Genomic DNA, 22,331 nt, shown 5'->3' on the forward strand with positions numbered 1-22,331 from the left:
TTTGAGCTGATCTTTGACATCTTGTCACTTTGTTGATCAAACCTACAATCAAGCACAACTTGTGAGCCTTTTAGGACTATTTTGTATAACTTTCTAATCAAAACATAAGCAAGAAGGGGTATAAAATGTATCAAAATCCCTAGTTATCAACTCCCCCAAACTTAAGCTTTTGTTTGTCCTCAAGCAAACAAAATAAGACCCACCCCTTAAGGGAAAATCCAAGAAAATTTAGTTGTCATAAAGTGACCTCATCTAGCATCAATTGGGACTAACAATTGCCCTTAATACAAATGAATTTTTAACAACATTTACTCTTTGAAACACGATGGATTAAGTGCGATACAAGAGCATCAAGAGTTGACTTAATACATCAAAGAACTCTTTCTATTACTTTGGTCATTGTGGAGCCCAAACTCACATATCCTCAACTCTCCCTAAGCAAACCTCGCCTTTAGAATAGTAGCACTCAGAATGAGGTTAATGGAAAATCACTCATCTCTCTCAAAGAATAGTCACAAGTCCGGCTCTAAGTACCATATGCTTGCCCCTTATGTGAGTCACCACTAATGTAAGCTTCATTCAACTCAAGATCATATAGGGCTTTGCGGAGAAATAGTGAAGGCTTTTGGTTCAGGGTAGGCAATGTATGGTCTAAGAAGGTTCCATCTTCCCTTAAGCACTTCTTTTGTTTCATTTGGCACACATTCACTTGACTTTTTGAGTCTTTTTACTTCTTTCTAAGGGGTTAGAGAGACACATTGTCACTCTTTATTATTCATTTCAAATCTTTTCTCCTTTTTTAACTTTCCACACATTTCATTCTTTGCTTTTCTTGAATACCTTTTTATTCTCTTACATAATGAACATTCTTTTTGTCTTTTTGCTTTTCTTTCTTTTTTATTGCTTTTCCTTTTCTTCATTTTTGTGCCTTTTTACCACTTTGTTGCAATCCTCGTCTCTCCCCCAAACTTATACTTTTGCCATGTGCTAAGGAAAAGATCGGGTGCCAAGAGAGGGTATCTTTTAGAACGGGTAAAGGCTTGTATCATGGTTCTTGAAGGAAAAAGGTCTAAGGCTCAAAAGGGTTGATTAGGGATCTTATCATTGGTAGCTTATTGTAAGGCCCCATGAATTTCCTACTCAGAACCCCGAATCCCGTGGTGCCAAGTTAGGATCATGTGTTAGAGATGCGTAAAATTCTTCGCGGCAAGCTTGCGAGCCGCGGTTCAGACCTTTTTGGACTGATCTATGATATAAAAAGTCAAGAAATAATGTTTTCCAAAAAATGTGATTCTGCGGTCAAGAATGCGGTCGCATATCAGGTATGCGGACCGCATAATAGCTGCAAAGTGAGTCAGTGTGTTGGTCAAATTTGAGGTCAACTATGCGGTCAAGTATGCGATCGCATAACCGATATGCGGACTGCATAGTCGTCGCACATTTCCCTTGGGATTTTGTGAGGGGCAGTTCTGCGGTGCATTATGCAACCGCAGAACGGGTATGCGAACTGCATTTCTGCCGCATACCCAGGCAGTGTGTTCAGATTTTGGGAGCACTTTTGCGGTCCATTCCGCGGGCCGCATTTCCAATTTGCGATCGCAGACCTGACTCGGGGCTCCAATTTTCTAAATTTTAAACCTGACCCCTTATTGATATATTCGGTATTATAGCTCATTTTGAGCATATTTCCTGATGCTTTTAGAGAGAGAGAGAGAGAGAGAGAGGTTCTTAGAGAGGGAAGTGCTTCCCATCAAATTACTCCATGAAATCTTGCCAAATCTTTGAAGATAATCAAGTGAGGTCACCTAAATCTTCATCCCAAGAGGTAAGACTTCATTACCTCAGCTCTTATTCCTATGCTTAGCAATAAGGGATCACAAGTGAAGTAATTCATGGGTATAAGAATGAATTTCTTGCATGCATATCACACCATAGAATATTGGGAGGTAGTGAACTAAAAAGGAAAGCAATTGGGGTATAAAATGATAGAAATTTCTCTCAAAAGGGCCTAAGATCACAATGCACCTTTACTGTTTGATAGTATGCTCAAAACATGCTAGAATCTCAATCTTGTCTCTAATTCTCAATTTAATTTGTAATTCTTACACAATAGATCGAAGTGCTAAAAGTTCCGGAATTTTGTAAGGAATAAGGAAAGCTTTATTGAGGTATGTATGGCTAAAACTCCGTCTTTTAGAAATTGAGCTTCATCGGTGTTTGTGTGGGCATGGCAAGGTTAAAGTTGAATTGTTGCATTGCTTATTGTTTTACATGATTTGGTGTTGTAACCCTATGTGCGTGAAAAATGTGTCCCAACATAATCAACGTGCTATCTTGACAGCTTGAAAGGGGCAAAGGTATGAATTATGTATTGGAAATGTTTAGACCTTAAATTGAGATTGCAGCTGAATATATTGTGCTATCTACGTGAAATCTTATCTATGTTTACAATTTAAATTGCTCTTGTGTGCACCTACTGTCCTAACTGGCAAAGCTAATATTGAAAATTAGGAACGATGTAAAATGCGGCCTAGTGCCAAGAATGATTTGATAAGTCGTGGCCCCAAGTGCCTATGAAATGATATATGTGAAATGAATTGATTTATGAGAAACGAACAATGCCTTGATGAGGTGACCTAGCCGATCGGGTCGAGATCGTACTCCGCTCAAGATAGCGGTGGTATTGGAAAGTTAATGTGAATGAATTCCGGAAAAGAAGGAAAATGAGATTGTGATTGAAGCATATGTCTCAAATGAGGCGACCTAGCCGATCGGGTCGAGATCGGACTCCGCTCAAGATAGCGGTGGTATTGGAAAGATATGATGAATAGTATGGAATTCCCCAAACTAAAAAGCTATGGAAAAATGATGTGGAAGTTGTATGATTCTTTTATTTTATGATGTGGTGATTGTTAAAGCTTTTGATTGACCTTTATAATTTCTTTATTCTTGTTTGATAGTTCTTGAGAAGGTGTTTATGATTTCTTTGTTCTTGTATGATAGTTCTTTCTAACCAGATGGTGTTTAGTTATACATACTAGTGTTATTCGATGGCACTAACGTCCCTTTTGCCGGGGGCGCTACATTTTTAAATGAATGTAGGTGGCTCCATTGCGGATAGTGTCAATCGTGTGTAGTGGAGCATCCTTCTTCTCAAGAACTTGGTGAGCCCTATCCTCCTTCAAGTGGCAATATTGCACCTCTTTTTATTGTGGACCTTCACTTTTAAGGTATAGCCGGGGCTTTGTTGCCGGCGTTGTCACATTTATCTTTTGTATCCTTAGAGGCTCCGTAGACATATGTGTGGGTCATGTGCGGGTGTTGGATGGGTGTACTAACTATGTTGTAATTCTAACTCCCGTTTCTCTAAAGTATAAATGTATGGAATCTCAGAACTCATTTACGGTTTAATGTGGTGATTTAAAATGAACTAGTAATGTGGGATGTACTATCTTCCCTTGTTTAAATAAACGGAAGCAGGGTTTCATTATTCATATTGAGTTGGGCAGGTAGTGTTTGATAAGGCTTGCTCAATTGGGACCACTCGACTGAGCGCCGGTCGTGCCTCTCGAGGTTGGGGCGTGATAGTTATGGAAGTGTTCAAGCTATCATTTGGACCAAGGAGAGCCTATAATCATGTCTCAAGTCAAAATTCACTTAGGATTTTGGCTCAACAAACATTCAGGGCAAGTTCTAGACCAATGGCTCGGGACTTGGACTTGCTATGCAATTTTCTCACCACACAAGCTATGGGATTACTAAAGACATAGAGTCGGGGGCCCACAATGACCTTAGATAAGATTTGAGCACGCAATGGTCCCGAAAAATCACTTGATGATTATTGGTCAACATAAGAGTCTCAAGGTCACGACTTTCACCATCCTAAACACAACAATTTGTTTTTGACCATGAGATCAAAGGCAAATGTGCTAGGCCCAAGTGAAACTTTGCTTGAGGTACCCTTACCACTAACTACTAAAAAGCAAAAAGAAAAACGGACTAAAACCCTTAAGAAGGTTGTCACACCATCCATCATTGGGAAGAGCCACCCGGTTCACACAAACTCCACCTCTGGAAAGAACCGTGGCATTAAGAAAACCAAAGGCTTATTGCAAACGTTCAGAACAAGAAGCTACGAACATAAATAAGAAGCTAAGAAAGAAAAATTGCGGAAAGTAAAATGAATATATACAAGAGGGGATTTAATAGAATATACAATAGATGGGATGAATATGTACAATGTAACATAACTTTATATACAGACCCAATATAAAATAAAAGTACGAGAAATATAATGAAATGTTAAAATTATATACAAACCAAAGATGAAAAATAAAGAAAGCATAAAAATTGTCAAATATATACAATAATCCAAATCCATAAAAGTAGGGCCTACCCCCTCAAATTAAAGCTAGCATTGTCCCCAATGCCAACTAAACCAAATAAGGACCAAAAAGAAAAGGGGAAAAGGATATAGAGACTCCCTATGGCATGTCTGTCTGCATGGGCTCCTGAGTGGTCCCTGGGTCCTCAATATGCTCGAGAACCTCAGACTGGTTCCCTATAGCCTGCTGCTTTACTGCTGGGACCTGGGCCTGGACCTGTACAGGCTCCTGAGGTGCATCCTGTGGCTGACTGGATGAACTCTCTAGTAGGTCTACCAACTGGATGATTGCATCATCTGCTCGGGGAATCATCCTCTTCCTCTTGGGAAGCCTTTGGGACTGCTCAGGCTGAGGATGAGTTGCTGGTACCGGATCTTGTAGCAATAAGTCCAAAGGCAGATGATCTGCCTTCATCCTGTCAACCTCAGCCCTCAGCGCCTTTACGGACTCTTTGGAAGCCTGCATCTTCCTCAACTTCTTGTGCTCCTTAGCAAGCTCCTTGAGAGACTTGATGTGTGAATCAACGGTATCCGTGAGCACGTTTTAGGTGTCAAGGATTTTCTTCTGGTTGGCCAGAATCTCCTTGAGGGCATCCTCGATAAACTGCGAGACCTGCGGAGGCGGAGGTGTCGACTGAGCTTCCACTATAGTAGTGAGGATAGACAACTTGGATGAAGCTGTCTGCATCCAGTTGTTGATGTTGAGAAGAGCCTGGCTCAGTCGGTGTGCAGTCACGGAGTAGGCTCGGGAAGAGGGTATCTCAGGATCTGCTGAAGTGGATGGACTAGGAGGAATGTCTGCGGAGGTGAAGGCAGGCTGAGTATGAGCCACTACCACAACTGGCTCTTCAGACTGGCTAGTTGGAGCAGTAGCTATTCTCTTGAAGTTCTTGCTCTTTGGGTTGTCATCACCCTGCATACTGTACCATGAGAACGGGGCCTTCGCTTTTACCTTTATATCAAATGGCCTCTTTTCAACTTTGAGGTCCCTAAAGTACATGGTCAAGAAGCTGGGGGAAGGGGTAGTTTCTGTCACCTTCACTGACTACCTGCGTAATTACCCAAGACATTACCTTCCCGACATTAATTGGGTACCCCGCCATGATCGATGCCACCAAAATTGCCCAATGAAGAGGGAGGGAGTGTCATGAGTAGTGGGGTCCAATATGCTGCACACAAATGTTTCCCACCCCTTGGCTTCGAAATTCAGACTTCTTCTCAAAATTTTCACTCCCGCATTTAGCCAATCGGGGGTAGTACCTGGGATTGCCAGATGTAAGCACGTGATTTTTGCCCTATATGAGAATTACTCCCAAAAAATTCAAAAATAAAATAATTTTCCTTGGTATGCAATTTTGTGATATTTTTGAATAATTATTTGTATTTGTCTGTGCATGTTTATTTGTTAAATTAATAAAAATACAAAAATATGTCGCATTTTGCATATAGGATTTAATTCTACAATTGTTAGTAATTAAGTTTGTTTTACAAAAATTAAAAATTACAAAAAATAGGCATCTTTTGCATTTTTAGCATTTAATGTCCAAATATACAATTTTATGCTTAATTATTACTTAATTGTGCGTTAATTGTTATTGGGAGTTAATTTGCGCTTTTATAACTTACTTTAGTTCTTAATAATAATTTAAGGATTTTTAGAATTTAGTTTTAGAAAAAATAAAAGAAGAAAAGAGAGCAAAAATACAAAGAAAAATCGGATTGGGCCACTTCTTCAAATTTCAACCCCAGGCCCAAACAATTGTCCAACCTTCCACACGACCCGGTCCATTTCAAACCGGGTCGACCCAGTCCAGTACCAACAACCCAACTCCCCCTCTTCATTTTCATTTTTTCATTTTTACAAAACAAACAAAAAGAAAACCCTAAAAAAGGGCTAAGATATCCGCCCCCCCCCCCTTCTTTCTCTTCATCTTCCCCAAAGCTCCAAACCCCACCTCCCATGGCTGCCCTTTACTCTCCATTCTCACGTCCAAACGACCCCTCGCGTCTTCATCTTCTCCACGGCAAGCTCAGGCTCATCCATGGCTGCCCTTAACTTCACCATCGTTGCCCTTACTTCATCTTCTTCGTCGAGCTCAAGTTTGAGCTCAGGTTGCCATGGCTGCCCCACCCCGTCACCACCTGCTGCTGTCATTGCTTCGTCATCTTTCTTCGGCACCAACGAACCAGTCCAAACGACGAGCAGTTCCGTCAAAATAAAATAGTCCATCGTCGACGACCATCCTCGCCATGAACGACCCCGCCTGTCAGCGTTCCAGCTGCGCTGTTGCTGCTGCCGTTCCGGCTGCTTCTGTGTTCAACCTTGCCTTCCATGGCCGACTGCGTCGTCGACTAAATGACCAGCTGCTTCACCAGTCCGTCGACCAGCTCTACTATGCCGCGATGTTGCTTCCTCCGAGCTGCTGCTGCTTCAGTTCATCTTCTTCGAGCTTGAGCTCGACACCCTCCTGCTGCGTCGTTGCCGCTCCAGCTGCCTCGTCAAGCTGCTACAGCTCGCCATGGCCAGCTGCTTCTGCTTTCTTCTTCGTTGCATCCAAACAAACCCCATCGTTGCTGCTTCAGTCCAGTCCGAAAACGAGATTAAAACCATCTCATTTGTTCGAGTTTCGGTTGGGGTCGTAAAAACAGTCCATACGAGTTCATCGTCGATTGTTCGTTGTTCGTCGTTTCATTTCCGGTTAGTTGGTTTTTGAGTTTTATTTTTGTCCATATTTCGTTTTTATATTTCTCGAAGTTAAAATCGTTAAATATTTGATTCTTGTTTTGTTCGTTGTTCATCGTTTTGTTAAATTTTTAGTTTGATTAGTTTCCAGATTCAAATGAAACTTTAATTAATTGTTTTGCAGTTTATTTCATGTTAATTCTTATTTTATTTTTTAAAAAAAAAAGAATTGTTAGTTTAAGTTTAATATTGTTAGATTTAGTTTAAATCGCTTGAATCCGTTGTTTGTTTAATATAGATTTAATTCATGTTCATTTTTGTTTGAAGTTCGTTTTTAATTCAGTGATTTGATGTGAAGTCATCTTTTTTTTATTTTTGGATCATGTATCTTTGTTATAATTTTGTTGGATTTAATTTAAAAAGATTAATTGATTGTGATTTGAATATGTTTATTTGTTTTGTTTAAGTTTAATTCGAAGTTTGAATAAAGTTTGTTTGTTATTGTTATTGAATATTTTCATTCATGTTCATACTTTGTTTGGTTGATCTTGAATCCGAAATTTGTATAGTTTGATTTCTTGTTTATTGTTTATCATTTATGATTATTTCTTCAGCTTGCTTCATGATCTTGTTTAGTTTTAATATAGAAATTGTTGGTTGTAATGTTGTTAGATTTAATTTTAAGTTCAAATGATTATTGAATTTAGAAATCTGAATATACATGTTTGTTGGTGTTGAATCTGAAATTAGGTTTGTTTGTTGTTAAAGATGTTGTTCAATCAAGATAATTTTAGTTGTTTCTTTGTTGTTCATCATTTAGTTTGAATTTGTTGATGAACATTGTTAGAAATTGGTCATATTTGCTATATTTTGGTTGAAATTGATTAAGTGAAGTGTTTATAGCTGATGGGGGTAGTTTGGTAATTTGCAGTACGTTCAGGGGTAGTTTGGTAATTTCAGTAAGGGCAGAGGGGTATTTTGGAATTTAATTTCTGAATAATTATTTATTTTGAATGTTCTTTCCATTAAAATTAAGATAATATTAAAGTAATTAAGCATGGGGGACAAAATGTATTGGGGTGTAGGTGATATAGTTGTTTAATATAAATGGGGGACAAGACAAAATGTAGTGGAGGGGAATATGGTAATTGTTTATGATAAGCATGGGGGACAAGATGTAATGGGGTGGGGTTGATATATTTGTTTAATTTAGTGGGATTAAAATGGGGATGAGTGGGAAGATAATGGGTTTGGTAAGAGAAAATGGGTGTTTTATTAATTAATTAAAGGGTTTGGGGATGTGATATATATAGGAGGCTTGATCAGATTTTAGAGAGCACACAGACAGATAGAGAGAGAGAGAGAGAGAAAAAAAGCTGAATATTTATTCCGAAAAAAAAACATTGAAACTTTCAAGAAAAGAAAAGAAAGAAAAAATATACAAAAAAAAAATAAAAAAAGAGTTGGAAATTAGAAGAGAGAGTAGTACACACCTGACAAATATTCTGATATACGGGTTTAGAAATTAAGGCTTAAACATTAATTAGCCTTTCAAACCTGAAAATTCCCTTGGTTTCTGTCCGTTGTTTGTTGTCGGTGTTTCTGGATTTTATTTTGATTTTCAAATCTGTTCCTAGGCTGTTGTTGCTGGGCTGTTGTTGTTGTGCTGTATTGTTATTACTGCTGCTGATTCTCATCTTCATTTTCTTTTGCTTCCAATATCAGGTACACGACTGTAATACTAGCTATTGCAAGCTAATAATGTGGAAGCATGAATACATATGAAGAATGAAATTTTGAAGTTTTAATTTCGCTTTTTTCTTTGTTCCTTTTGTTGATTGTATTTAAGCTATTTCATGTATTACTGAATAATAATTGGAATAAGAAAAAATAACATAAGTTAGTCTTTAATGAATCGGTTTGGCAAAACGGGTTAATTCACTAGTTATGAAGGTTTCAAGATTATCAACAGTAGGTTAATCATGAATAAGTAGCTAAATTTAGCTAAGGCATGAATTTAAATTAAATTTCGTAAATTAGGCATGATTTGAGTTCAAGCAAGATTAGAAGAACGTTTAAGTCTAATAAACTTTCTAATAAGCTTTAGTAATTATGGTTAAATCTAGTTTCAAATGGTTGTGAATAATTAATCTCAATAAATTTTTTATAACAATGCTGAGTTGTATTTGATTCTTTTGGATATTAGTTGTCGAATTTTTATTTTATTTATAATTTCAAAATTTTGAGTAAAATTCCTTTTTCATCAATATTTGTATTAATCTAGCAATTAGCATGCCATGTTTTCTTAAAATAATAAAAAAGGCTAGTAATTAATTAGGATTTTCTTTCTTTATTTTAGAGACTAATTTTAATAGAAAAATGTAGTCGCTTTAAGTTTTGTCCATTTAAAATAAATGAGTTGAGCCTCGCTTAATAAAATGTATAGATTGTGGGGCCCTCAATAAATGCACATTTAATTGCTTAGAATTCGGGAGGAGCCGTTTTAGCAAATTTCACGGCCCTACCCAAAATAATGATATGCTAGTCGCTTTAGGCGCGTATTTAATAATGTTATCTTCTTAAACTCGGGTGCGTATTTCATGCGACCCAAATCCAAATCCCAAAACATTAAATAAAAATGTGTTCCGGATTGCGGGTGCATTTCATGTGACGTAATCCAAAAACATGTTTTAAACAATGTTCACATTCTTGTAAAAATAATAATAACAATTATGAAAGCGGTAAAAAGATAAAATTTGCACATAAGTTCATATTTGTATAAAATCAGATAATCAAGCCGAATATAACAGTTGAGCGACCGTGCTAGAACCACGGAACTCGGGAATGCCTAACACCTTCTCCCGGGTTAACAGAATTCCTTATCCGGATTTCTGGTACGCAGACTGTAATATGGAGTCATTCTTTTCCTCGATTCGGGATTAAAATTGGTGACTTGGGACACCCTAAATCTCCCAAGTGGCGACTCTGAAATAAACAAACAAATCCCGTTTCGATTGTCCTTTAATTGGAAAAAAAAACTCCATATACCCCTCGCGGGGGCGGAAAAAGGAGGTGTGACAGCTCTGGCGACTCTGCTGGGGACTATAACCCAGAACCACTGGTTCAGGGTTAGAAATTCAAGCTTATATAAATTGTTATATTTGGTTTTATCTGATTTTGTTACATGTTTTGGCTCAATATGCTAATTGGTTGCCTTTTACCGCTTTGATATTATGTGAACTGTATATAAACTGTGTCGAAACCCATCTCCTCTCTGAGTCTTGTGAATCATGAAGAAGGGTGTACTTCGTACGACTTCTTTTCTGTATAGTGTCAAATCCCAATTTAGAACGAGGTTCGGACAAGTAGCTAAGCCGGTGAAGCTTCTGTATTCCCGGTACGTTGCCCCCCCCCCCCACGGCTCGAGCTGTCCGCTCGGGTAAGCCAGGTATAGAACAAACACCCAGGTTCTGAACCTAGTATAACAAAGCCACATGCCGGATCCCTAGTAGGAACGCTTATTTGCATCATGCGCCTTTGACTTAGGGGACTCAACACAGGGGTTGGGTCCGTTTAGGATTAGCAACCTGAAGTGAAAAGACCATCCTGTTGCATACTGTGTGCTTTATGCATTTACTTGTTTCGGACTTGCATGTTGACCGGCTTCGAAAATCGGGAATATTGGAAAATTGCGAAAAAGAAGGAAGTAACTGTGTACAGAGTTAATTGCCTATTTTAGAAAAAAGGAAAAAAAAAAAAACAATGCCCCAAATACTGGCGAAATTCTGTTGAAATTTTGGAAAAAATGAAAAAAAAAATTATATAGTTTGTTTCACTCAAAAAAATAAAATAAAAAAAAAATAGAAAAGAGTCTCTTATTTTTAGGTTGAAGAATATGTTAGTCATTTTGTTGAAACGAAAAAAAAATCTTCACTTTGTCTTGTTTTCCAAATGTAAAAAAAAAAAAAAAAAAAAAAGAAAACGAAAAATAGTTTATCTTGCCATGAAAAATGAAAATGAAAAAAAAAGTCCTGTTTTTAAAATATTTGTTTTTTGAAAATGTCAAAAATGAAAAAAAAAAGGGTCTTGCGTTGAACATAGTTTTATTATTTGTTGCAATATTATATATATAAATCCAAAAAGTATTTTTCTTTATTTCCCTTCTAAAAAGGTTTTTTTAGACCCCAATTTTCAAGAAAAAAAATCCAAAAATATTTTCCATTATTGATGTCTTTAGAAAGTCTTTTTAATTGTTTTGAATAAAAAAAAATTCTTTGAATTTCTTCCAAAAATCCGAAAATATTTTCATTCTTCTTTCAAAATTGAAAAGAAAAGTCAAAATTCAAAAATATTTTTTAGAAGTATTTCTTTCATTGAAAATAAAATTCCAAAAATGTTTTCTTTCTTCTTTAGAAGTTTCTCTTTCAAAATTCAAAAAAAAAACTCTTCTTTATAAGTCTTTCCTTCAAATATAAATAAAAATAATAATAATAAAAAAGGTTAGTTCATGATTGCCCGAACTACGCGGGTTTGATTCTCACCGGATGTGAGATACGTAGGCAATCCTCATCGGGTCCAACCTCCCCTTTCGCTAAAAAAAAAAAAAAGGTCAAAATGCGGAAAAAAAACTATTTTTAGAAGTCTTTCTTTCAAGAAGCCCGAAAACAAAACATGATTGAAATGGTTAAACTGCTTAGGTACATTACATTACAACATGCAATTGTGATATGTGTTAAAACTTTAACGTTGAAAAGTTTGTTGTATACCAGAAGTTTCAGACAGTTAGTTTGTTAGAGCGTACTGGCAATATACCATTATCAAAGAAGATCAAAAGGGCCTATACCAGAAAGCATGACTGGCTCAGAAAATAGTGTTGAGTCGGAAAAGATGACACATTAGATGCTGAAAGAGGCGATGGCCAATATGGAAAAAATGAGATTGGAAATGAATGAAATACAGCTAGCCATGGCTAAGGTGCAAAAGGGGCCCGAACCAGTTGTCACTCTTACTCCCCCACCGGGACACACGCCAGAATACCCTTCCCCCGACCCTTCAACAAGCTTCCCAAGCCACCACTACTATCAAGGGAGGGATGCCTATGTTCCCCAAGCTCCGCCACCCAATCAGAACCCTCCACCACCAAATGTTCCCGTCTTTGTGGCGCCTCCCCCAGCCCCATTGCACAGATCATCCAGTGAGTCGTTGTTTCAGGCTCACGCCACACAATATTACCCCTCTGAACTCACATTCAAAGCACCCGAGCCACATACCTATAACCCCCAATTTGAGGTCCCGGCGGAGATTGAAAAGCCGGCTAAGAGCCCAGAACAAGATGAAGTGATGCGGAAATTTAAAAGCCTAGAGCAGTCCTTCAGGAACATACACGGGTTAGGCAACCAGGTCAGCGTGGCCTACAAGGATCTATGCCCTTTCCCTGATGTCCAATTACCAGCAGGGTTCAAGATGCCCAAGTTCGATTTGTACGAAGGGCATGGCGATCCTATGGCACATCTACGGGGCTTTTGTAGTAAGATGAGAGGAGCAAGTGGTAAAGATGAGCTGCTGATAGCTTATTTTGGTCAGATTTTGAGCGGATCTGCGCTAGAGTGGTATACAAGGCAGGATCTTAGCAGGTGGTACACCTGGGACGACTTGGCGCAAGCATTTGCTGGTCATTTCCAATATAATCTTGAGATCGTCCCTGACCGTCTCACATTGTTAAAGCTCGAGAAGAAACCTGGAGAAAGCTTCAGAGAATTTGGTTTTCGTTGGAGGGAACAAGCAGCAAGAGTCGATCCTCCGATGAGGGAAGGTGAAATGGTGGATTACTTCTTGCAGACTTTAGAGCCAACCTACTTTGGTCACTTGGTAACGTCGGTTGGCAAATCTTTCAACGAGGTTGTAAAGATGGGCAGCATGATTGAAGAGGGACTTAAGTCCAACAAAATCCTGAGCTATTCGGCAATTAAAGCAACCACTCAGGCCATCCAGAGCGGTACTGAGGGTGTACTTGGGAAGAAGAAGAAAGAAGATGTCACGACTGTTGAGTCTGGAGCCTGGTTCGGATCTAGAGGCCCGTCACCCTACTATAGCCAACCACGACCCTACCACCAAAATTACCCCCGCACTTCATATAGCCCTTCACGACATTATTACCCACTGTCAGATCCCCATTTTTCCGTTCATCATGCACAAACCTATACCCACGCTCCAGCACACGCACAATGGCGTGCGCCGGCTCCCCAAAATACATACCCACCTCCACCAAACATATATCCACTTCCGAGGGCCTATAGAAATCCTCAAGGGTCAGGTTTCTGTGGGAATCAAGCTTTTAAGAATGAGAGGAAGTAGAAATATACTCCGCTGGGAGAATCCTATACTACCCTGTTCCACAAATTGAGGCAGTTAGGCCTATTGAATCCTATTGAGCCCAAATTACCAAATCCCCTTCCTGGAAATCTTGACCCTTCAGCAAGTTGTGAATATTGTTCGGGGGCTCCCGGACACGATACTGAGAGATGTTGGAAGTTGAAGAATGCCGTGCAAGAGCTTATTGACACAAATAGGATCGAGGTTCAGGTTCCAGAACCGCCAAACATTAATTAGAGTCCGCTACTAGCGCACCATGAGACCCACATGATCGAACTAGGGCTCAAGGAGCTTAAGAATCCCTCACAAACGGTATTGATGATCCGTGCCGGTGAAAATAGTTTTAAAAAAAAATCGACCAGGAAAAGCAGGGGTGCAGTGTATAGATGACAAGTCGGTCATGGTGATGGGGAAAGAGTCCAGCAAGGCAGATGTACAGTTTGTGGGGCTGAAAGCAAAAATCAACAATTGGACGGCTACTCCTCTTCCTATCCGAAGGGAGTCTTGGTAGTGGGCTCTGATTTTTCTTTCTTGTTTTGAATTATTGCAGAGTTGTAATCCAGTTTTGTTTTAGTGTGAAACTCTGTTATCCCGTATTTTTATAAAGTGAAAGTTTTTCTCTTCTTATTTTGTTTTAAGTCTGTTTTCTTCTTTTTCTCTTTCTAAAACAATGCTCTTTATACTAATTCCAATAACATGGCATGCACAACGGATCTTCAACTTAGTCTAAAAAAATCAATCTGATTCTGAACTAATTGTACAAAAGGTCAATCATGATGACGAATTGAAATACGGTGATGATGAAGCCTTCGAAGAGACAAACAGAGAGTTAAGCTAGTTGGAAGAGAAATCCAAGCCCAACTTAAATGACACAGAAGCCATCAATTTAGGGGATGCAGACGATATCAGGAAATTTGAAGAGGGACAGCAAGTGTTGAAACGGATCCTCCCACATCAGGCCAAAGCAAAATGGCAAATTTGTCCCGAATTGGCAAGGGCCGTCTATTGTGACCAAGATGTTATCCAGTTGCACTTTATGTCAGACAGATGTCGAGGGAAGATGCATTGACATGGCTATTAATTGTAATTGTTGTTTGTTTGTTTGTACTTGGCATTTATCGGAGAATGAAATGACGGAGGCAATTCTTTCTTCTAGACGAACACTTTTAACCTTTGCTTTACCCCTTTGAGCCTTACTTATTCCTTCATACCCCTATCTTGGAATCATTAGAAAGAAAAAAAAAGGAAAATAATAACAAAAACAAAGGTGCCATGTGAACTACGTTTGACCTGATTCCTCAAAGAGGATACGTAGGCGCCTCACGGCTCGGTCATAGTGTAATAAAGAAATAAAATCCCCAAGCGAGAAACTGGGGCAGAAGTTATATTTGTAATGTTGGGAAAGAAGTTTGATTCCAAGAGTTGTAATGGTTTTTACCCATCAGAATTATTTTGAACCCTTTTGATGCCCCCTTTTCTTTTAGCCATAAACAAAAACCCATGTTGATGTCCAAAAAGACCTCCCGATCAAAATCCGAGGAGTGCCAAGTCAGGCAAATAAAAGCAGAGAAAAGTCGGCAACGAATTGATAACCTAAAGAATCCCTAGCAAAGAGTCATATCAGTAACACTCCAATCTCCAGCTTAGAAAAATAAAATGAGAAGAGTCTTATCGGTGAAAACCTTCACAGGCACCATAAGGCGACGGGAGTTGAGAGAAATGAGAGAGCCTCATCAGTGAAAACCCCTCGAAGGGCACTATGAGGCGACAAGGATATAAAGGGGGCTAGCAAGATAAGATTGGCAAAAATGATCCGCATCCGGCGAGAGTTAGGCTTCTGCGCATCCCCAGCAAAGTAAGGCCGTCAGAAAAATTGATTGATATAAATAGACTGGGTTGGTTGATCCGGAAATGCATGACATGATCATTGGGATTGATTATACCATTCAGATAAGTTCTTTTATTTTTCTTTCCCCAACATTTGTTCAGAAAGATTTTTTCTTTTTATCTTTTTGAAGTCATCACTTTTCATTTCTTGGTTTAAAGTGTTTTTCTCCAGTAGTTTGTTTTTAGAAGGATTTTTTTCCAGAGCTTACTACTAATTGCCAAAATGGTGTGAAGCAAAAGGTGAGCAGGACATGCCAAAGATAAGGCAATGAAATGGAAAAGACGTTTGTTGCAAGACCAAATGATGAGTTGGTCTAAATGTCAAGGGGGTATAATGATCAAAAAAAAACTGAAAAGCAACAATTGAGAAAACTGAGGATGAAGTTCCATGAAAATCCACAGTAGATCATAGAGATGCAAGAGCATCCTTGGTCGATCATCGACCAAGTTCCAAAAGGGTCGGACAACGCGGAGCGAGGAAAAAAGAGGGGAAAACCACCCTCAGCGGGAATATGATCACCAGCAGGAGTGTGATCCCCAGCAGTAATATCATCCCCAATAAATAGTATCATCCCCAGCAAGTTCTGATAGTGTAATGGAACACCGAGCAGGGAAGGGAGAAAGGAAAAAACCATCCCCAGCAGGAGTGGCACGACCACTCACCATGTTTTTTAAAACTAACAAAATCTTTCTTTGATTTGAAGCAGGGAAAAGAAATGTTACGGATGGCGGAAAGACAGGCCATAAAGAAGATCATCAAACCGGGGCAGAAAATTTTCTCATTGCGAAAATTTTCTCAAAAATCAGGTACCCACTTGGGGGAAGAAGGAAGGCAACGCAGGTCTGGATAAAGTGATATCCCCAGCAATTTTCGGAGGAATGAAACACTAATTTTGAGGAAAGCAGTTCTGAAAGGAGATGATTCAAGTAAGAGGAAAAATGACTAAGGAGGCAGGAAAGAATAACGCCAACAGAATGTTATACTTTAAGGAGCGTTGAAGTTGGGAACCCGCCCATAAGAACAGAGGAATACATTTCAGTATTACTTTTCAAGTTTTGAAGTTGGGAGCCCGCCCATAAGAACAGAGGAATACATTCAGTCTTTTCATTTCGAGCGTTGAAGTTGGGAGCCCGCCCATAGAACAGATGAATACATTTCAGTCTTTTCATTTCAAGCGTTGAAGTTGGGAGCCCGCCCATAGACCAGAGGAATACATTTCAGTCTTTTTATTTCAAGTATTGAAGTTGGGAGCCCGCCCATAAAACAGAGGAATACATTTCAGTATTACATTTCAAGTGTTGAAGTTGGGAGCCCGCCCATAGAACAGAGGAATACATTTCAGTCTTTTCTTTTCAAGTATTGAAGTTGGGAGCCCGCCCATAAGAACAGAGGAATACATTTAGTCTTTTCATTTCGAGTGTTGAAGTTGGGAGCCCGCCCATATAACAGAGGAATACATTCAGTATTACATTTCAAGTGTTGAAGTTGGGAGCCCGCCCATATAATAGAGGAATACGTTTCAGTCATTACATTTCAAGCGTTGAAGTTGGGAGCCCGCCCATAGAACAGAGGAATACATTTCAGTCTTTTCTTTTCAAGTATTGAAGTTGGGAGCCCGCCCATAAGTACAGAGGAATACATTCAGTCTTTTCATTTCGAGTGTTGAAGTTGGGAGCCCGCCCATATAACAGAGGAATACATTCAGTATTACATTTCAAGTGTTGAAGTTGGGAGCCCGCCCATATAATAGAGGAATACGTTTTAGTCATTACATTTCAAGCGTTGAAGTTGGGAGCCCGCCCATAAAACAGAGGAATACATTTCAGTCTTTACATTTCAAGCGTTGAAGTTGGGAGCCCGCCCATAAAACAGAGGAATACATTTCAGTATTACATTTCAAGTGTTGAAGTTGGGAGCCCGCCCATAGAACAGAGGAATACATTTTAGTCTTTACATTTCAAGCGTTGAAGTTGGGAGCCCACCCATAGAATAGAGGAATACATTTCAGTCTTTACATTTCAAACGTTGAAGTTGGGAGCCCGCCCATATAACAGAGGAATACATTTTAGTCTTTTCATTTCAAGTGTTGAAGTTGGGAGCCTGCCCATATAACAGAGGAATACATTTCAGTATTACTTTTCAAGTATTGAAGTTGGGAGCCCGCCCATACAACAGAGGAATATATTTCAAGATCAAGTCAGAAGACAGTAAAACAGAAGGTTACAACAGGAATCCCCAGCAGGAAACAATAAAAATCCCCAACACCGGGAAGCAGAAGGTTGCAACAAGAGGTCCCAGCACAAATTCAAGCGCCTGAGTCAAAAGGAAGATAGGACGCGTCTTGAAAGAAGCGACTGGAGAACATTAAATCATGCCCAGCATAACAAATCTAATGAAGAAAGCCATGTCCCCATCGGACCGAACAAAATGATGAAAACTGGTATTCAGAAAAGCAAAGGGCCAGAAGCCTCGGAAGAAAAGCATCGGAAGAAAAGCACCGGAAGAAACGCAAGCAGACAAGAAAGCAGGGCAACAAGAACAAATTGCAGTCTAGCCTAGCTTCTTGTTTTCTTTTAAGCACGGTGTAACAAGGAGATCGGTAAGCAGTGGTAATAGCATGCAACAACAGTAACATTGCAGTCCCACGGTAGTCCCAGCTACCAAAACTTCCCGAACTACATTGACCTGATTCCTGTTTAGCCCAGGATATGTAGGAAACCTTTGAAGCAAAGGTTCGGTTAAATCTTTTTCAAAAAATGCTTCACACGGAGTACTCGGATGGGCAAAAATCGCTCGCTTTATCTTTGCACGAAAACCCTTCGTGTCTTCGGGCAAAGAGGGGCAGCTGTAAGCACGTGATTTTTGCCCTATATGAGAATTACTCCCAAAAAATTCAAAAATAAAATGATTTTCCTTGGTATGCAATTTTGTGATATTTTTGAATAATTATTTGTATTTGTCTGTGCATGTTTATTTGTTAAATTAATAAAAATACAAAAATATGTCGCATTTTGCATATAGGATTTAATTCTACAATTGTTAGTAATTAAGTTTGTTTTACAAAAATTAAAAATTACAAAAAATAGGCATCTTTTGCATTTTTAGCATTTAATGTCCAAATATACAATTTTATGCTTAATTATTACTTAATTGTGCGTTAATTGTTATTGGGAGTTAATTTGCGCTTTTATAACTTACTTTAGTTCTTAATAATTTAAGGATTTTTAGAATTTAGTTTTAGAAAAAATAAAAGAAGAAAAGAGAGCAAAAATACAAAGAAAAATCGGATTGGGCCACTTCTTCAAATTTCAACCCCAGGCCCAAACAATTGTCCAACCTTCCACACGACCCGGTCCATTTCAAACCGTGTCGACCCAGTCCAGTACCAACAACCCAACTCCCCCTTTTCATTTTCATTTTTTTATTTTTACAAAACAAACAAAAAGAAAACCCTAAAAAGGGCTAAGATATCCGCCCCCCCCCCTTCTTTCTCTTCATCTTCCCCAAAGCTCCAAACCCCACCTCCCATGGCTGCCCTTTACTCTCCATTCTCACGTCCAAACGACCCCTCGCGTCTTCATCTTCTCCACGGCAAGCTCAGGCTCATCCATGGCTGCCCTTAACTTCACCATCGTTGCCCTTACTTCATCTTCTTCGTCGAGCTCAAGTTTGAGCTCAGATTGCCATGGCTGCCCCACCCCGTCACCACCTGCTGCTGCCGTTGCTTCGTCCAACCAGTCCAAACGACGAGCAGTTCCGTCAAAATAAAACAGTCCATCGTCGACGACCATCCTCGCCATGAACGACCCCGCCTGCCAGCGTTCCAGCTGCGCTGTTGCTGCTGCCATTCCGGCTGCTTCTGTGTTCAACCTTGCTTTCCATGGCCGACTGCGTCGTCGACTAAACGACCAGCTGCTTCACCAGTCCGTCGACCAGCTCTACTATGCCGCGATGCTGCTTCCTCCGAGCTGCTGCTGCTTCACTTCATCTTCTTCGAGCTTGAGCTCGACACCCTCCTGCTGCGTCGTTGCCGCTCCAGCTGCCTCGTCAAGCTGCTACAGCTCGCCATGGCCAGCTGCTTCTGCTTTCTTCTTCGTTGCATCCAAACAAACCCCATCGTTGCTGCTTCAGTCCAGTCCGAAAACGAGATTAAAACCATCTCGTTTGTTCGAGTTTCGGTTGGGGTCGTAAAAACAGTCCATACGAGTTCATCGTCGATCGTTCGTTGTTCCTCGTTTCATTTCCGGTTAGTTGGTTTTTGAGTTTTATTTTTGTCCATATTTCGTTTTTATATTTCTCGAAGTTAAAATCGTTAAATATTTGATTCTTGTTTTGTTCGTTGTTCATCGTTTTGTTAAATTTTTAGTTTGATTAGTTTCCAGATTCAAATGAAACTTTAATTAATTGTTTTGCAGTTTATTTCATGTTAATTCTTATTTTATTTTAAAAAAAAAAGAATTGTTAGTTTAAGTTTAATATTGTTAGATTTAGTTTAAATCGCTTGAATCCGTTGTTTGTTTAATATAGATTTAATTCATGTTCATTTTTGTTTGAAGTTCGTTTTTAATTCAGTGATTTGATGTGAAGTCATTTTTTTTTTATTTTTGGATCATGTATCTTTGTTATAATTTTGTTGGATTTAATTTAAAAAGATTAATTGATTGTGATTTGAATATATTTATTTGTTTTGTTTAAGTTTAATTCGAAGTTTGAATAAAGTTTGTTTGTTATTGTTATTGAATATTTTCATTCATGTTCATACTTTGTTTGGTTGATCTTGAATCCGAAATTTGTATAGTTTGATTTCTTGTTTATTGTTTATCATTTATGATTATTTCTTCAGCTTGCTTCATGATCTTGTTTAGTTTTAATATAGAAATTGTTGGTTGTAATGTTGTTAGATTTAATTTTAAGTTCAAATGATTATTGAATTTAGAAATCTGAATATACATGTTTGTTGGTGTTGAATCTGAAATTAGGTTTGTTTGTTGTTAAAGATGTTGTTCAATCAAGATAATTTTAGTTGTTTCTTTGTTGTTCATCATTTAGTTTGAATTTGTTGATGAACATTGTTAGAAATTGGTCATATTTGCTATATTTTGGTTGAAATTGATTAAGTGAAGTGTTTATAGCTGATGGGGGTAGTTTGGTAATTTGCAGTACGTTCAGGGGTAGTTTGGTAATTTTAGTAAGGGCAGAGAGGTATTTTGGAATTTAATTTCTGAATAATTATTTATTTTGAATGTTCTTTCCATTAAAATTAAGATAATATTAAAGTAATTAAGCATGGGGGACAAAATGTATTGGGGTGTAGGTGATATAGTTGTTTAATATAAATGGGGGACAAGACAAAATGTAGTGGAGGGGAATATGGTAATTGTTTATGATAAGCATGGGGGACAAGATGTAATGGGGTGGGGTTGATATATTTGTTTAATTTAGTGGGATTAAAATGGGGATGAGTGGGAAGATAATGGGTTTGGTAAGAGAAAATGGGTGTTTTATTAATTAATTAAAGGGTTTGGGGATGTGATATATATAGGAGGCTTGATCAGATTTTAGAGAACACACAGACAGATAGAAAGAGAGAGATAGAAAAAAAAAGCTGAATATTTATTCCGAAAAAAAAACATTGAAACTTTCAAGAAAAGAAAAGAAAGAAAAAATATACAAAAAAAAAATAAAAAAAAGAGTTGGAAATTAGAAGAGAGAGTAGTACACACCTGACAAATATTCTGATATACGGGTTTAGAAATTAAGGGTTAAACATTAATTAGCCTTTCAAACCTGAAAATTCCCTTGGTTTCTGTCCGTTGTTTGTTGTCGGTGTTTCTGGATTTTATTTTGATTTTCAAATCTGTTCCTAGGCTGTTGTTGCTGGGTTGTTGTTGTTGTGCTGTATTGTTATTACTGATGCTGATTCTCATCTTCATTTTCTTTTGCTTCCAATATCAGGTACACGACTGTAATACTAGCTATTGCAAGCTAATAATATGGAAGCATGAATACATATGAAGAATGAAATTTTGAAGTTTTAATTTCGCTTTTTTCTTTGTTCCTTTTGTTGATTGTATTTAAGCTATTTCATGTATTACTGAATAATAATTGGAATAAGAAAAAATAATATAAGTTAGTCTTTAATGAATCGGTTTGGCAAAACGGGTTAATTCACTAGTTATGAAGGTTTCAAGATTATTAACAGTCGGTTAATCATGAATAAGTAGCTAAATTTAGCTAAGGCATGAATTTAAATTAAATTTCGTAAATTAGGCATGATTTGAGTTCAAGCAAGATTAGAAGAACGTTTAAGTCTAATAAACTTTCTAATAAGCTTTAGTAATTATGGTTAAATCTAGTTTCAAATGGTTGTGAATAATTAATCTCAATAAATTTTTTATAACAATGCTGAGTTGTATTTGATTCTTTTGGATATTAGTTGTCGAATTTTTATTTTATTTATAATTTCAAAATTTTGAGTAAAATTCCTTTTTCATCAATATTTGTATTAATCTAGCAATTAGCATGCCATGTTTTCTTAAAATAATAAAAAAGGCTAGTAATTAATTAGGATTTTCTTTCTTTATTTTAGAGACTAATTTTAATAGAAAAATGTAGTCGCTTTAAGATTTGTCCATTTAAAATAAATGAGATGAGCCTCGCTTAATAAAATGTATAGATTGTGGGGCCCTCAATAAATGTACATTTAATTGTTTAGAATTCGGGAGGAGTCGTTTTAGAAAATTTCACGGCCCTACCCAAAATAATGATACGCTAGTCGCTTTAGGCGCGTATTTAATAATGTTATCTTCTTAAACTCGGGTGCGTATTTCATGCGACCCAAATCCAAATCCCAAAACAATGAATAAAAATGTGTTCCGGATTGCGGGTGCATTTCATGTGACGTAATCCAAAGACATGTTTTAAACAATGTTCACATTCTTGTAAAAATAATAATAACAATTATGAAAGCGGTAAAAAGATAAAATTTGCACATAAGTTCATAT

Source organism: Nicotiana sylvestris, chromosome 8 (genome assembly GCF_000393655.2).
Source record: "Nicotiana sylvestris chromosome 8, ASM39365v2, whole genome shotgun sequence".
Classification (NCBI taxonomy): domain Eukaryota; kingdom Viridiplantae; phylum Streptophyta; class Magnoliopsida; order Solanales; family Solanaceae; genus Nicotiana; species Nicotiana sylvestris.